Source organism: Protomyctophum parallelum (assembly GCF_964188405.1).
Source record: "Protomyctophum parallelum genome assembly, chromosome: 20".
NCBI lineage: Eukaryota > Metazoa > Chordata > Actinopteri > Myctophiformes > Myctophidae > Protomyctophum > Protomyctophum parallelum.
In genome coordinates, this window is record NC_139718.1 from 5,330,219 (window position 1) to 5,348,672 (window position 18,454).

At 45.0% G+C, this 18,454-nt stretch overlaps 1 pseudogene across 1 annotated transcript in view; it reads left to right on the forward strand.

Annotated features, from left to right (window-relative positions):
* The window catches only part of LOC310878360 (gamma-aminobutyric acid receptor subunit rho-2-like), a 100,774-nt pseudogene that overhangs the window by 59,182 nt on the left and 23,138 nt on the right, over positions 1–18,454 (forward strand). Inside the window, exon 5 of the transcript in view lies at positions 17,061–17,143. The product of the transcript in view is annotated as a gamma-aminobutyric acid receptor subunit rho-2-like (transcript). The remainder of the gene's footprint in view (positions 1–17,060; positions 17,144–18,454) is intronic.

Consider the following 18,454-nt stretch of genomic DNA (forward strand, 5'->3'; position numbering starts at 1 on the left):
CACTCCAGAGGGGCCACAGTGCATATTACTGTCGTAGCAAAAATAGCCGATCTACAAGCTCAAAACGCGTCGCAATGCGACGCGTTTTGAGCTTGTAGATCAGCTATTTTTGCTATATTTGAATTGGAAACCTGACATTTATTTTGCTGTTTTTGATGTTTTTTGAATCCTGAAAAGTAACCTAGTTTTTATTGAATTTCAAATGCATTTAGTTATAGTTAACTTTATGAACTTTTAACATAACTACATTGGACACAAAAAGACAATAACATGTTACTAGTCATTAAGTATTAGTCATTTAATACTAGTCATGAAGTAATTAAAGCGGGTTTTGGAATTGTAAACAGCTGAAATCAATCAGTATTCTGATATTAACATTCGGGCCGCATTAAGTGAATGCGGGGGCCGCATGTGGCCCCCGGGCCGCCAGTTGCCCACCCCTGGACTACTGTTATAATTAGGATCTTCTCTGGTACTTTGTTCTCAAAAACACTACGTCCCTGTCCGTCCGTCCGTTAAGTGCTGATCGGGACCTCCGGAGTTCGGATCTGACTTCAGATTTTTCACCGCATCGCGATTGAACTATAAAAAATTGTCGAGAAAGATAGCTAGAGCTATAACCTTAGCCTTTTCTTATACAATGGAGGTCTGCAAGCCGGGGGAAAACGGAAGTACTTGAGTAGTAATCTCCCCAATTCTGGGCCCGCGCAAGCTATTTACCACACGGTCTGCAGTCTAAGGGCCAGTTCATACTCCTATTTTACAGCTGTTTCGGCGCTGTAGTGCCCAAATGATTTCGGCTCGTCAGACATTTTCAGTAGCACCGAAGAGCCGACTTTAGGACGGTACCCCCCCCCCCCCCCCCCCCCCCCCCCGAACCTCAAATGACGTCAAATTGTAGGCTCTACAGCCGAACCCACTTTTATTCGGCTCTAAAATAGGAGTATGAATCGGCCCTAAGTGTTAATATTGACCAAAACCAGAGCAGAACTCCCACCACGGGACTCATGCAGTCAATTAATACCATTGCGAACGCTATATATTAAATGGCAAGTATTTCCTACAGCTTTAAGTCCAAAAATCTAAACTTAACCCTTTAAGTGGAAAAAAAACTGTCACGATAGGTTACAAAAAACACCCGCGATTAGTTGCAGATAAAAAAAAAAAGATAATATAATTTGTTGGCAACGAATTCATTACTGTGGCGGTGGGCATGGGGCAGTAGTTTGTACACTATGATGCATATCGGGGAAACAGAAGTAGAATTATAGCTTTGATTTGCAAGCAGGGGGAGTGGGACCTTTAAATTCTAATGCTGGACGGCAAGCAGTTCAACTGCATTTTGCTTGTGGGCTTATTTAACGCATTCTGAACGGGAACCCATTTTGGTGTTAGCATCGTGTTATGCTTTAGCTATTGAAAAAATAGCAGATCTACAAGCTCATAGCGCGCCACCGAGTGGCGCGCTACGAGCTTGTAGGTCTGCTATTTTTGAAGAATCGTGAAAAGTAACATGAAAGTGTTTGAGAACGACTCTACAAGCTCATAGCGCGCCACCGAGTGGCGCGCTACGAGCTTGTAGGTCTGCTATTTTTGAAGAATCGTGAAAAGTAACATGAAAGTGTTTGAGAACGACTGACATAGAAAAACGGCTTTTTCAAGAAAAAAAACAGGATTTAGAAGACATTTGCAGAATCGTTCCCAGGTCAAAATGGGTTAATGACTGCAATCCTTCTCTGTGGAGTGGTTTGTTTGTGTGTGGAGCGGCCTCAGCGTTATGGCTATAGATGTTGTGTTCTAATTAGAGGTAGTGTATCGTTTCTATCGGGTGGAGAAACCTATTATGTCCCAAAACTGTTTACGTTGTCAGCGTTGAAATTCAAAAACAGCAAAAGTATATTAAGCAGATCTGGAAGCTCAAAACGCAACGCTAAATGTGTTGTGATGCTTTTGTTTGACGCTGTAGTATGATCAAGTAGAGCGTTAATTTTACGACAAAAACAAAAACAAACTATGGAGATATTGTAAGTGGTTTCCCCAGTGGCGTGCACAGACATTTAGAGGGGCAGGTGCTCAAGTGAAAAAAAGGGCACCTTGTGCAGCGCATTTTGGGGCGGGAACCCATTTTGGTGCTTTAGCTATTGAAATTTTTTCTTTAATCGAAGAACCACTGACATAGAAACATAGCTTTAGATTGTGGGGGCCTAAATAATATAGTAGAAGCGTTTTTTTATCAAGATTTGATCAATGTCGCAGAGCTGCCAACCTGCACACATTTTGTGTACCAACCACGCAATTCTAGGTGTATAGACACCTAGAATTGCGTGGTTGGTACACAAAATGTGTGCAGGTTGGCAGCTCTGAATTGTCACCATGGTCCACACAAATTAAGATTTTTTCTTTTGCCAAAAGGGCAGGGGGTGCTCTAGCACCCCCTAGTGTTTATCTGTGCACGCCACTGGGTTTCCCGCCCGACAGCGTTGATGTGGTCTTTGTGGAGGACTCGTGGGCATAAAGACCAGCCGTGCTCTTCTGAATGACGACCCTTTCCAAACTCCAAAAGTATCGATAGCCCCTATAGCAGGTTTCATCACACGAGGGAGTAATCAATCACGTAATCAATCACGTATACAAAAGACTGCAAAAGACCAGCGGTGGTGCAGGACAAAGTACTCAACCCCAGTACTTACAGTATACACAGTATACAGTACATCACCATTACATCACCTAATTAGTTAGACTTTCAGAATCCCCCTTTCAGAACAACGAACGGCCCAGGAAATGAAAACGCAATGCATTTATTTCCCCATAGGCAGTTCTTATTTAATTCATTTAAAGACCCACATCTGTCAAGCTGACACTGCCTTCGCTTCTTGGGCGTGTCTGGTGTCTGTGGACCATCCTGTCTCCTCTTGGCAGCTCTGGGTGTTGTAGGCTGGTTCTGTGCACTAGGAGTCGTAGGCAGCGGCTGCAGTGCGCTGCGCTGCTGGCGCCGAGGGGTGCGTGGTGGCATGACTGAGTCCTTTTCACCCATGTGTTCCTCACGGAGCTGTAGTGCCAAGTCCTGTAGGAACTCTCTCCTGGTGAGCTGCGGTTTGTTCAAGCACTGTTTGCATTGATGGCAGCCAGGTCCAGAATGTTGTAAAAGACAGCCATTGGCCAACGCCTGGTGCCAAGTCTGACGCTGTAGTTTCGTGCCATCTGATCCAAAATGTCCACTCCCCATTTCGTGTCATTATAGTCCGTTACAGACTCTGGTTTCGCTTTGGGGTCTTTACCAATCACGATCGAACGGTGCATGGTGCTTAGAATGCAAACGTTTTTGTTGGCTTTGCTCTGGTAAATTGTCAGTGTGGCACCATCACTTGTCATCAGTTGTGTGTGGAACAGCTGTTCTTTTCCACGTGCGGATGGAGGCAACTCTCGCCTCTGTCTGTTCACAGTTCCAAGTATCGTTGTGTTGTTTGCTAGGAGAGACTGCCCCAACTTCATCGAAGTGAAAAAGTTATCCATTGTGATGTTTCGGCCTCTGTCGAGGAATGGTGCCACAAGCCTCTGGACCACGTCTTGAGACAGCGGCACGCCATCACTATATACTGTATACAAATGACAGGGAGAAGGTGTAATGGTTATTACAACGCAAAAATATATACATAATGCATAATGCATGTAGAAAAACATTTGAATGATTAGACAGACAAACAATATATATAGGATGTAGTATTTATTGCGAACGCAGTGAGCCACTTACTATGACAGCAAGGGCTGAATGTCTGTGTGTGTGTGTGTGTGTGTCACGCTGTTACACCACCCGCCCGCCACCAGAGGGCGCAGCTGTAGCACACACACACACACAGGGCGCAGCTGTAGCACACACACACACACACACACACACACACAACCACACACACACGAGCTGCGTTCGCTTCCCGCGTTTGCGCGTCTTACTTGTTAATATTATACTGCAAGTAATTTAATTGAAAACAGCACGGCTGTCGCAGAGCTAGCTCATCTCGATGCGGGTATATGAGCCTGGAGAAAAGAGAACAAAAAGCCACGAAATTAATTGATTTATGACATAATACTTGCTGATTTGGAGTGAACATGACAATGACGAGTAAATAAATAATAACACGACTCCCGTTCGATAAGTTTTTTAGCCTGGACATTTCCGCATTTAGCTGAAAACGGGCTTATAGCCTACTATTATATTTAGCCTGTCCAACTACTAGTTACTTTGACCAACAGTATTACAAGCAGCCTATAGTTCACATACATGACGAAATACGACATTAGAGTTATATATTGTCATTTTTATATAGAGGGGGAAACATTATAGGCTACGCGATGTAATTAATATATATTTGATTGATTGTGCCAAATAATCGCCTTTTTCCCTCCACCCCTCTTTACATAACTCGCTTATTTTTTGCTCATTTTAAAAAATTCAAAATACCATGTAAACTACAGAATTCTGGCTTGTGTATGCCCTCTCTACGAAACATATCAAGTTGAAAAGGAAATGTCGGGCAGCTTGCAGATTAACCATTTTCAGAAAAGTGCGTACATTTAGGCAACAATTAATGTGCTATTGTGCTATTCTCTGCCAATTTTCTACCGATTGTCCTAATTCCAAATGGCCTATATAATCCGTGAAGTGTACATTTTCATTGGGTGTATAATAATGTATTCATAAGAGAGGGAAGAAAATAAAAATAAAAGTGAGTGCGTGTAGGCAACAATGACGTCTCCAGCTGAAGAGGTGTGAACGAGTGGTGCGGGGGTGCGGGGGATAAAGGGGGAGAGCGGTCGAATGGGCCGATATAGTCAGACTGAGTAGGAGTGATTTTTTTTCAGCCTTGCTAGTGTTAAGCTAACCTGACGCTGCCAGATCCAAGAAGCTTGCTACACAAATTTGTTTCACAGCTTATTGGGATCTGGGATCGCGGAAGCAAATTCGATGACGGGGCTGTTCCTTTTTTTCAAGATACTTGGTAGATGATTGGATGGGACCGTCTGTCTATCACCGTGTGGGCGTGCAAACACAACCAATCATATTGACGTGTCTATATAGCTTCACATCCGGTTATGCACATATCCCGCCCTTAGCTCACGCTGATTGGTTCGGTACGGAACGGATTTTTTGTCAGCTCAACTCCCTGAGAGATCCCAGATGAGTGCTGTGTTGGGGAACATGGTTACCCAATACCGCCCCCATCTGGCAGCGTCAGGTTACCTTTAAGCGTCGTACGAAGCCAACTCTTGTCGTGACAAATCATGACAAACACACAAAAATTTTCGGGACAAACAAAGAATTAGAAAGTAGAAAAAACGGCAGGTTACACAACACTTTTTTGTTGTTGTTTTTCTTCTTTGTAATTATTTGTTTGGTCCAAAATATTGTGTGTGTTGTTTCATGATTTGTCACGACAAGAGTTGGCTTCGTACGACGCTTAAAAGGTCTTTAAATAAATTAAATAAGAACTGCCTATGGGGGAAATGCATTGCGTTTTCATTTCCTGGGCCGTTCGTTGTTCTGAAAGGGGGAGGGATTGCGACGCTCTATTTGGTTCTCGGTCCAATTGATCAACCGATCTATGTATGAATGAATGAATGAATGAATGAATGAGTGAATGAGTGAATGAGTGAATGAATAAATTCGCCCCTCAACATTGCAGTCAGAGGAGGAGTATAAATTGCACGGCGAGATAGAGGTACAGAGGAAGGAAGTAGAGGGGAAGCCGTCTGTGGAGCTGCTCGTTGTTCTTAAGCAACGCCTCCTTCTCCGCGGCCACTTCCCGTCGCTCCTTCAGCCACTTCTCCTCCTCCGTCCACCAATAGGAGTGTTTGATTCTCAGCTCTTCCCGGGCCAGGTCCAGCTGGGTCTGCAGCAGAGCCACGTCCGCGTCGAGCAGACCGTCCGTCACTCCGTTCAGTCTCTGGGATTCATTCCTCCGTTTCGTCACCCCGTCGTCACCTCCACAAAGAACCGCTTTGGCTCTCGCCCTTTCGTTCTCCAGTTGCTCGAGGAGTTGCTCGTTCGCGTCGACCAGGAGCTCCTTCTCTGCGACCGGACGCCGCCGCTCGTCCGTGAACTCCTGCGCCGTCGTCGACAGTCGCTCGAGGAGTTTCCTGTTCTGCTCGACCATGAAGGCCTCCGTTTCTCCCTCTCTCGCCTTCCCGCACTTCTCCACCTCCGCCGACCAGTCGCACGTTTTCGTCCTCAGTTCCTCGCGGGCGAGGTCCAGTTGATTCAGCAGGTTCCCGCTCCTCTCGACCAAAGCCTGGTTTTCGTCGGCCAGTCCCTGCCTCTCCTTCTCCCACGTGTCCTTCTGCGTTGACCAGTGAGCGCGTCCCGCCTTCAGTTCCTCGCGGGCGAGGGCCAGTTGTTTCAGCAGTTGCCCGTTCGTCTCGACCAGGGCCTCCTTTTCTCCGGCCGCTTCCTCTCTCTCCTTCCCATATCTCTCCACCTCCGTCGACCAATGAGCCTCTTTGAGCTTCAGTTCCTCCCAGGCGAGTTCCAGTGCCTGGGTGAGCTCCTGGAGTCGCAGAGTGAGCGCTGCCGTCTTCGCCTCCGTCTCCGCGGGCGGTTCCTTCGGCTGACGAAGGAGAGCCAGGTGCCCCTGGAGCTCCTTCGTCTCCGCGACCAAAGCCTCGCTCTCCGCGGATAACCGTCGTCTCTCCTCCTGCCATTTGTCCTGCTCCGCGGCCCACGGAGCGTTCTCTGTTCCTGTGGTCTCCCGGGTACGGTTCAGTTGCTCCTGTGGTCTCAGATGCGTCTCGGCCACGGTGGCGGCTGCCTTGTCTCCGGCAAGTCTCTTGGTCTTCAGTCCCTCACGGTTGCGCTCCAGTCGTTCCAGCAGTCGCCCATTCCTCTTGACCAAAGCCTCATTTATGTCAGCAAATCCCTGCCCCTCCCTCTCCCCCGCCTCCTCCTGCATTGACCAATCAGCATACGAATACGCATACTCTGTCCAAGAAAACATTTTCTTCGCCTCCATTTCCGCGGCCTTGTCTCTCTACGAAACCGTCTTAATGCGGAAAGTTCAGATCTTCTCAAAAAAAAATCTCCCAAACACGGAACCTCCGAAAGTCTAGCCTGGGAACACACTCTGTTAAATACTGTTCCAATGGAGCGTCCTCTGACCACGTCGTCACAGGATCATCAGCCATATCCATATATGGAGTTTCCATGTCGGCCACGCCCTAAATATGGAGGATATTTCGTCAGAGCGAAATGCATCAGTCGGTCAATGACTGCATTGTGAGCTTGTAGATCTGCCATTTTCACTAGAGTGTATTTGAAATAGGGTTAGAGAGTTAAAGGATTCTTATACCGTAATATCTGATATATAATATTATCCAAAAACCAGTGGTAGAGGCGAAAGAAGTGGTACCAGTCGTAGAGACGGTAAAGCACTACTAAGTAAGTAAAAAACTGTACTTTTAAGTACACATGAGTAAATGTACTTAGTTAGCGTACACCACTGACTGGAGACAGCTCATTGTTCATTAAGTCCTAGAACTCCACAAAACAGATCCGTTGCTTTGTTCAGCCAAACACAATCAAAGACATTTTATACATGTATCTGTCCCAGACGCACAACTTTATGAAGCCATTTCTTTCTCCATCTCCCTTTTCCACCGAGACAATGTTCAGTGACCATGAAAGAAACTGAGACAGAAAGAAACTAAACAAAGCTGTCACTTCATATTATGAAGTGACAGGAACAGCTTTATGAAGTTTAATGTTTAAGTTAAAATGTTCAATGACCATGAAAGAAACTTGTGCCAAATAATCGCCTTTTTCCCTCCACCCCTCTTTACATAACTCGCTTATTTTTTGCTCATTTTAAAAAATTCAAAATACCATGTAAACTACAGAATTCTGGCTTGTGTATGCCCTCTCTACGAAACATATCAAGTTGAAAAGGAAATGTCGGGCAGCTTGCAGATTAACCATTTTCAGAAAAGTGCGTACATTTAGGCAACAATTAATGTGCTATTGTGCTATTCTCTGCCAATTTTCTACCGATTGTCCTAATTCCAAATGGCCTATATAATCCGTGAAGTGTACATTTTCATTGGGTGTATAATAATGTATTCATAAGAGAGGGAAGAAAATAAAAATAAAAGTGAGTGCGTGTAGGCAACAATGACGTCTCCAGCTGAAGAGGTGTGAACGAGTGGTGCGGGGGTGCGGGGGATAAAGGGGGAGAGCGGTCGAATGGGCCGATATAGTCAGACTGAGTAGGAGTGATTTTTTTTCAGCCTTGCTAGTGTTAAGCTAACCTGACGCTGCCAGATCCAAGAAGCTTGCTACACAAATTTGTTTCACAGCTTATTGGGATCTGGGATCGCGGAAGCAAATTCGATGACGGGGCTGTTCCTTTTTTTCAAGATACTTGGTAGATGATTGGATGGGACCGTCTGTCTATCACCGTGTGGGCGTGCAAACACAACCAATCATATTGACGTGTCTATATAGCTTCACATCCGGTTATGCACATATCCCGCCCTTAGCTCACGCTGATTGGTTCGGTACGGAACGGATTTTTTGTCAGCTCAACTCCCTGAGAGATCCCAGATGAGTGCTGTGTTGGGGAACATGGTTACCCAATACCGCCCCCATCTGGCAGCGTCAGGTTACCTTTAAGCGTCGTACGAAGCCAACTCTTGTCGTGACAAATCATGACAAACACACAAAAATTTTCGGGACAAACAAAGAATTAGAAAGTAGAAAACACGGCAGGTTACACAACACTTTTTTGTTGTTGTTTTTCTTCTTTGTAATTATTTGTTTGGTCCAAAATATTGTGTGTGTTGTTTCATGATTTGTCACGACAAGAGTTGGCTTCGTACGACGCTTAAAAGGTCTTTAAATAAATTAAATAAGAACTGCCTATGGGGAAATGCATTGCGTTTTCATTTCCTGGGCCGTTCGTTGTTCTGAAAGGGGGAGGGATTGCGACGCTCTATTTGGTTCTCGGTCCAATTGATCAACCGATCTATGTATGAATGAATGAATGAATGAATGAATGAATGAGTGAATGAGTGAATGAGTGAATGAATAAATTCGCCCCTCAACATTGCAGTCAGAGGAGGAGTATAAATTGCACGGCGAGATAGAGGTACAGAGGAAGGAAGTAGAGGGGAAGCCGTCTGTGGAGCTGCTCGTTGTTCTTAAGCAACGCCTCCTTTTCCACGGCCACTTCCCGTCGCTCCTTCAGCCACTTCTCCTCCTCCGTCGACCAATAGGAGTGTTTGATTCTCAGCTCTTCCCGGGCAAGGTCCAGCTGGGTCTGCAGCAGAGCCACGTCCGCGTCGAGCAGACCGTCCGTCGCTCCGTTCAGTCTCTGGGTTTCATTCCTCCGTTTCGTCACCTCGTCACCTCCACAAAGAACCGCTTTGGCTCTCGGAGCCCTTTCGTTCTCCAGTTGCTCGAGGAGTTGCTCGTTCGCGTCGACCAAGAGCTCCTTCTCTGCGACCAGACGCCACCGCTCGTCCGTGAACTCCTGCACCGTCGTCGACAGTTTCCTGTTCTGCTCGACCAAGGCCTCCGTTTCTCCCTCTCTCGCCTTCCCGCACTTCTCCACCTCCGCCGACCAGTCGCACGTTTTCGTCCTCAGTTCCTCGCGGGCGAGCTCCAGTTGATTCAGCGGGTTCCCGCTCCTCTCGACCAAAGCCTGGTTTTCGTCGGCCAGTCCCTGCCTCTCCTTCTCCCACGTGTCCTTCTGCGTTGACCAGTGAGCGCGTCCCGCCTTCAGTTCCTCGCGGGCGAGGGCCAGTTGATTCAGCAGGTTCCCGCTCCTCTCGACCAAAGCCTGGTTTTCGTCGGCCAGTCCCTGCCTCTCCTTCTCCCACGTGTCCTTCTGCGTTGACCAGTGAGCGCGTCCCGCCTTCAGTTCCTCGCGGGCGAGGGCCAGTTGTTTCAGCAGTTGCCCGTTCTTCTCGACCAGGGCCTCCTTTTCTCCGGCCGCTCCCTCTCTCTCCTTCCCATATCTCTCCACCTCCGTCGACCAATGAGCCTCTTTGAGCTTCAGTTCCTCCCGTGCGAGTTCCAGTGCCTGGGTGAGCTCCTGGAGTCGCAGAGTGACCGCTGCTGCCGCCGCCTCCGTCTCCGCGGGCGGTTCCTTCGGCTGACGAAGGAGAGCCAGGTGCCCCTGGAGCTCCTTCGTCTCCGCGACCAAAGCCTCGCTCTCCGCGGATAACCGTCGTCTCTCCTCCTGCCATTGTTCCTGCTCCGCGGCCCACGGAGCGTTCTCTGTTCCTGTGGTCTCCCGGGTACGGTTCAGTTGCTCCTGTGGTCTCAGGTCCGTCTCGGCCACGGTGGCGGCTGCCTCGTCTCCGGCAAGTCTCTTGGTCTTCAGTCCCTCGCGGAATCGGTCCAGTAGTTCCTGCAGTCGCCCATTTCTCTTGACCAAAGCCTCATTTATGTCAGCAAATCCCTGCCCCTCCCTCTCCCCCGCCTCCTCCTGCATTGACCAATCAGCATACGAATTCACATACGCTATCCAAGAAAACATTTTCTTCGCCTCCATTTCCGCGGCCTTGTCTCTCTACGAAACCGTCTTAATGCGGAAAGTTCAGTTCTTCTCAAAAAAAATTCTCCCAAACACGGAACCTTCCGGAAGTCTAGCCTGGGAACACACTCTGTTAAATACTGTTCCAATGGAGCGTCCTCTGACCACGTCGTCACAGGATTATCAGCCATATCCATATATGGAGTTTCCATGTCGGCCACGCCCTAAATATGGAGGATATTTCGTCAGAGCGAAATGCATCTATCGGTCAATGACTGCATTGTGAGCTTGTAGATCTGCCATTTTCACTAGAGTGTATTTGAAATAGGGTTAGAGAGTTAAAGGATTCTTATACCGTAATATCTGATATATAATATTATCCAAAAACCAGTGGTAGAGGCGAAAGAAGTGGTACCAGTCGTAGAGACGGTAAAGCACTACTAAGTAAGTAAAAAACTGTACTTTTAAGTACACATGAGTAAATGTACTTAGTTAGCGTACACCACTGACTGGAGACAGCTCATTGTTCATTAAGTCCTAGAACTCCACAAAACAGATCCGTTGCTTTGCTCAGCCAAACACAATCAAAGACATTGTAGACTATACGTAATTTCCCAGACGCACAACTTTATGAAGCGATTTCTTTCTCCATCTCCCTTTTCCACCGAGACAATGTTCAGTGACCATGAAAGAAACTGAGACAGAAAGAAACTAAACAAAGCTGTCACTTCATGTTATGAAGTGACAGGAACAGCTTTATGAAGTTTAATGTTTAAGTTAAAATGTTCAATGACCATGACAGAGAGAGATAAGAGAAACACAGGCTGTCACTTCATAAAGCTGTCCCAGTGGAAATGTCTGGAGTTCTGTGACGTAAAACGTCAAGAACGCTCAAGACCCAAAAAGAAAAATGTCACGTTTGCCCGGGCACCCCAAACCAGTGAAAGTTGCAGATCTACAAGCACACAACGTGTGGCTTCGCGCCACGTTGCGAGCTTGTGTAGATCGGCTATTTTCAGTCCTTCTTAAACCTTTGATTTATTTATGGAAATGATTAGATTTTTTTTGTATGTATTTTTCCAAATACTTGAAGGAATTGGTTTTAATTGATAAAAAGTTGTGATTGTTTTTTTTTTCAACTTTTTAAAATGTTTTTGTTTTAAATGTAGGAAATGGAAAAAATGGGGGTATTTACTCGCTACCCATAAAAATGGGTCCGTGACCCCCACATGTACACCGACCCACTGTTTGAGGTGCAAACGACACAAACGACACAAGCGCGCTGTCGAGTCCTTAATTGGTAGGAAAAGGTTTGAGAACCAGTGTACTAGGCAACTAGTGTGTGTACTGCTGTAGCTACAGTATAGAAGAATTGACCATAAATAGACCCGGTCCGTTTCTAATCCGTACAGAACATCCAGGCCCGTGTCAGGTCTGCAGCGCTGCACACACCTCCTCCCCGACCGCCTCTTCACTCTCTCTCATCCATCACCTGAGCAATTTAAGCAGAAATGCTGATGAAAATACCGCCTATACCGTATTATTAAACCAAATATCCAAACTGCCTAATTGGTCCACGGCGCGCCGTACATAGCCCCCGCTAGGTCGTTATACCGTAAGAGGTGGCGAGACGTGTGTGTGTGTGTGTGTGTGTGTGTGTGTGTGTGTGTGTGTGTGTGCGTGTGTGTGTGCGCGTGTGTGCTTGCGCGTGGTGATGCGAGTGGGTTGTTGGCATTATTTTAACGAGCCTCCTCGTTAGACTGGCATTCTGATAAATATTCATCGCTGCCATGACGGCAGCTAGGCCAAAGAGTCCAGCAAGTTTCCTATATAAGCGTCAGTCACCGAAATAAGCTTAAAAATATGAACGGAGCGAATGCAGAGGATATGATTCCATCTTTTATTTATGAGCCAGAGATGAAGAGAGAAACATGCATGCGTTAGACTTAAAAACAGAAGTAGAAACGGGTACCCAGACTTCATTCCCGCATGGCTCCTCATCGGTCTGTCCTCCTTGGTCCTGAGATAGAGACTGAATGTGAAAAACAGCGATACAATTTTCAGGGTAGTGATATCATATTATGGCTACACTAAAACTAGAATAAAAGTGTGTGTTTAGGTGCCCCCTGGTTGCAGAATCAGATTTTTTATTTTTTATCTATATTTTTTGTCCCACGATTTTGTAACCCATTTTTCACCCCTGTGTCAATCATCTAATGTGATCCTGGGCTCTACACACCCTCCACCAACCTAGTCCCCATATATGGGGGACAAGGGGAGAGCAACGGACTTGAACTCATGCTTCCTTCATGCTTGAGTGTCCAAGTTGCTCCTTTACACCTGACAGGGGGGAGTTTCCCTGGTTGGACGTAGCGCGTGGAAGGAACACGTTATTCCAACCAGTTCCTTTCCCCTCCATCAGGCGCCCCGGCTGGCCAGGGGGAGGCAGTTTAGAGACCAGGATTACTGCATGTTTTTTGTGAGGGTACCTACCCTAGGGGACACGGGGAGAACATGCAAAAACTCCACACAGAAAGGCCCTTTCGCCAACCCCGCCTTCAGGCACACAGAACCAGAGGCTGGCAGGGCACTGCGTCAGGCACCCAGAACTAGAGGCATCTACCAAGTATCTTGAAAAAAAGGAACAGCCACCGTCATCGAATTGGCTCCCGAGATCCCAGATCCCAATAAGCTGTGAAACAAACTTGTGTATAGCAAGCTTCTTGGGTCTGGCAGCGTCGGGTTATAGTCTTTCATCACTTCCGATAACTTCTAGATTTAGCCTTTTATTTCATAGTATTTATTTTCTTATCTTCTATGCAGAAGGAGAAGTAGATCAAAGGGGAGGAAAGAAAACAGTTATTAAAGAATCCATTTAGGATGTGCATTTTCCCCGAATGATGGCGATTTGTTTGTTATGAGCGGAAAGAATATATAAGCAAAGCTGATAAAGCATGTTTGAAAGGAAGCATTCAACAGCAAGTTGGGAAAGTAATACAACTGGATGAAAGGCAATTTGAACAAAGCGAGATCTATTTGAATCCTGACAGAAAAGTAAAAGTGCATTCATATAGCGCCTTTCTCTAACAGGCTTTACAGTGAATGGGACTTTAACCCATTCTGAACGGGAACCCATTTTGGTGTTATAGCATCATGTTATGCTTTAGCTATTGAAAAATAGCAGATCTACAAGCTCATAGCGCGCCACCGAGTGGCGCGCTACGAGCTTGTAGGTCTGCTATTTTTGAAAAAATCGAAGAACGACTGTGACATTTCTTTAGAATCTGATCTCAGGTCAGAATGGGTTTAATCAGACCAGTGTTGTGTCCAGTGGAAACCTCGTATGAATCTGATCTCAGGTCAGAATGGGACTTTAATTCACACAGGTATCAAAGCCTGCTCATCAGGAGCAGCTGGTGGTTCAGTGTCATTTTGACACCAAGCCTAAAACAGAAAAACAATCAAAGCACAGGGACTTCAAATCACTGCAATCAGAGTCAGACATATGCTGTACACAGCAGAGGGGTGCGCGCCACTGTTGTGTTTGGCAGCAAATGTCTATTTTAGTTTTAGTCATATAGTCTCCTGAATAGTTTTCACTTAGTCTTAGTCACATTTTAGTCACCTGGAATGTATTAGTGTTTAGTCTAGTTTTAGTCGACTAAATGTCATAAGATTTTAGTCGACTAAATCTACAGGCGACTTAGTCGACTAAAATGTATTTTTGCGGGCCTTGTTGCCGTCATAATGACTTATTTTACACTTGCTAAAAATAGCCGCAGCGCGACGCGTTGTGAGCTTGTAGATCAGCTATTTTCAGCATGCAACCAAGTGTAAAATGACTTATACTGGATCTGTTGTCCGCTAGTCCCTTCCTAACATTTTAGTCTAGTTTTTATTTGTTGACGAAATTGTCAGTATATTTAGTCTTAGTTTTAGTCATCATAGCATAGTTTTAATTTAGTTTCCATTTAGTTTTCTTCAGTGGAAAAAGGTAGTCGACGAACATTTTTCGTCTTCGTTTTAGTCGACCAAAACAACACTGGTGCCCGCACTTTTTTTTTTACTTGTGAGCTACTTTCAAAATGACCAGCTCAACAAGATCCCCTAACCCGATGAAAACACTATAATACCATTGCTGAAAATGGCTTTGGAATAGCGGTGCTGGCATTACATTTAACCCATTCTGACCTGAGATCAGATTCATAACGAGGTTTCCGCCGGACACACACTGGTCTGATTAACCCATTCTGACCTGAGATCAGATTCTAAAAATGTCAGTCGCTCTTCGATTTTTCAAAAATAGCAGACCTACAAGCTCGTATCGCGCCACTCGGTGGCGCGATATGAGCTTGTAGATCTGCTATTTTTAAATAGCTAAAGCATAACATGATGCTGACACCAAAATGGGTGCTCGTTCAGAATGGGTTAAAGGACCACTTCACCACTTTTCAACCTATCTTCATATAATAGGTCCTCACTAATAATCATGAAGAAATGGCACGATTTTTTTGTCTCAGTCTGTGTCTCATAGGAGGGCTGTGGGCAGTTTAGAAACCGTCTTCCAGTGACATCATCATTAGGCAGATTATTTTTTAAACAAGATTTTTTTTTACAAAAATGTTTAGATTTTCATTATCGTGAGAACGATGGCTTCCATTTTCGCATTGCAACTTTTCAGGACTAGACAGCCTGCAGTTTCTATTAGCTTGTATTCCCCATCGATGATGTCACTGGAAGACGGTTTCTGAACTGCCCACAGCCCTCCTATGAGACACAGACTGAGTAGAAAAAATTGCACTATTTTTTCATGACCTATTATATGAAGATAGGTTGAAAAGTGGTGAAGTGGTCCTTTAAGACAAATGCACTTGGGATGGGAAAGGGGAGAAATGGAATAGGTAGGCCTAGAGTTTTTTTTTGTATTTCATTATTTTGTAATCTACCGACATTTGTGCACAGCAGCACTCTTGAAAACAAAGTATTGCATTATGGGTCTGAGCTGACAGGCCTTTTTCATGTCAGTCAATCAATCAAGTCAACTTAATTCAAGTTTTAATTAAATATTCTTTAGGGGCATGTCATGTGATCTACCTGCAAAGCCTTTGTGGGCGGCGGTGGCTCAGGGGTATAGAGTGCCTGGATGGTAACCGTAAGGTTGCCAGTTCGAACCCGGGCTCCCCCAGAGTTACTGTCGAAGTGTCCTTGAGCAAAGACACTGAACCCCTAATTGCTCCCGATGTGCTAGTTGGTAGTTGCATGGTTTCCGCTGCCATCGGTGTATGAATGTGTGTGTGAATGGGTGAATGTAATGCACAGTCTATGTAAAGCGCCTTGGATAAAGGCGCTATATAAATGCACCATTTACCATTTACCATTTTTGTGATCTACTGGTAGATCGCGATCTACCTTTTGGGCACCCCTGATGTACAGTATACATAAACTACATTAAAGGCAACGTGGTCATAACCAATAAACCAGTCAAAAATCTATTCATGTGTCTACTTTAGTTTTCATTTTAAGCATGAGCTTGTAGATCTGCTATTTTTCAATAGCTAAATTATAACATAATGTTTAAAACACCAAAAGGGTGACTGAGCCTTTTCTGTCGTAGCCCCTCAGATTGTGGAATATGAGCTTATGAACTTATGTTTAAAACACCAAAAGGGTGACTGAGCCTTTTCTGTCGTAGCCCCTCAGATTGTGGAATATGAGCTTATGAACTTATGTTTAAAACACCAAAAGGGTGACTGAGCCTTTTCTGTCGTAGCCCCTCAGATTGTGGAATATGAGCTTTTTTTCTTTTTGGCCTTGAATTCAGTTTGAGAGTTTCTGTGGTCAATGTTTTGGTTTGGCTTCGTTGTTATTCTTCGTGTGATCTTTGCTATGGTTTCTCTGTTTTAGCTTTAAAGCCTGTCTTTAGCTTTTTCACTTTTCGTACAGCACTGTGTTAACCTTGAGTTGTGAAATGTGATGTATAAATAAAGTGGATTGGAAATATGTATTTATTTAACCTTTATTTAACCAGTAAAAAACACTGTTTTTCCAAGTGTGAACAGAACTGGCCAAGAGGCAGATTGGATTGGAGAGTTGCCTGCTTTTACTAAGAAGGAAGACTGTCCAAATCAGAAGCAGTGAAAGATTGTCTTTTTAATAAAAGTAAATAAATACAATATTGGCTGCCCAGGCCGTGGCGTAACGGTCTGGGCACCGGACTCTGATCCAGTCGCGGTGTGCCGCGGGTTCGACTCCCGGACCCGACACGGCCTTTACCGCATGTCATCCCCCCATCTCTCTCCCGTTTCCTGTCAGCCTACTATCTATCCCTTAAAAAAAAAAATCAATAAAAGGCGTAAGCCGCAAAAAAATATCTTAAAAAAAAAAAAAAATAATTAATTAACGAACGGCGGTGGCAGCATTCTGCCCTGAGGTTTCCTGGCTGAACTTGCTCTACTGCGCATCACGTCTGTGACGGGTTGCGATGCTCATTATATTCACACTGTTTCCGTTGTGGTTTTTCTCTTTGATGTCTGACAGGGTGACCGTGACGGCAGCGTGTAATATGGACTTCAGCCGCTTTCCGCTGGACTCCCAGACCTGCTCGCTGGAGCTGGAGAGCTGTGAGTATAATCAGAACAACATGATCCCATTCTGACCTGAGATCAGGTTCTAAAAATGTCTTCTACATCCTGACAGTTTTCTGAAAAAAAGCTATGTTTCTATGTCAGTCGTTCTTCGATTTTTCAAAAAATAGCAGACCTACAAGCTCGTAGCGCGCCACTCGGTGGCGCACTATGAGCTTGTAGATCTGCTATTTTTCGATAGCTAAAGCATGACATGATGCTATAACACCAAAAGGGGTTCCCGCACAGAATGCAGGTTATTAGAGCGTCGCAGTCCCACCACCCTTTCATGACCACGACAGACAGGCCCAGGAAATTATTCCCCATGCACTTTTTTTCCCCATAAGACATTTCAAAAAGTATTTATTTAAAGATCTGTTTAAGTAGTTGGCTATATGTCAAGCTTGTCAGTGATGAGGGTGTGATTCGATTTGATGTTTATGTTTAGTAGCTCCCCAGAGCTCACGAGGATTGTTATTGTTTTCCTCAGTTTATTTTTGCGGATTTGGTCATGGATGGTATATAGTTATACTTACAATGTTTCTTAGCTTGTTTCGTTGGGTTTTTATAGGATGCCCAGTTGGGTTTGGAGATCTACTGTCTGTCGAAGAGCTTGGCTATAGCTTGGACTTAATTGCATTTAAGAAGTTCAGAGCATTTTTTGTCTCTGGCTTTCATTGCAGTCAGTATTTCCGAAACCCACTTAAACCCACTGAAATCAACACTAAATAGCAATTAAGACTCAACTAAAGCTAATCCTTTTCAAAAAATAAACAAATAAACTCAACTAGCAGACCCACTTTAACCCATTTTGACCTGAGATCAGATTCTAAAAAATTTCAGTTTGAAAATGTCAGTCGTTCTTCGATAAAAAAAAAATAGCAGACCCACAAGCTACGAGCTTGTAGATCTGCTATTTTTAAATAGCTAAAGCATAACATAATGCTAACACCAAAAGGGGCTTCCTGCCCAGAATGGATTAAAAACGAATTAATGTTTTGGGAAAAAGTCTGGGCTCCCGGCTGTACGTGACGCATTAATATACTTTAAGTGTCCTGTACCTTTCAAACTCGGTTTGCACTCAAAAGCAAAAGGCCTTTCAAACTCCAGACAGATTGGTCTGGAGGACCAAAGTCAAAAGCATCAACAGTTAGTCATCAAGGTTAAGCGTTTTGGGTATTTGTAAGTACAGCACTTACACAATACTTAGTCATGTGGATGCTCTGCTCTCTCTCTCTCTCTCTCTCTCTCTCTCTCTCTCTCTCTCTCTCTCTCTCTCTCTCTCTCTCTCTCTCTCTCTCTCTCTCT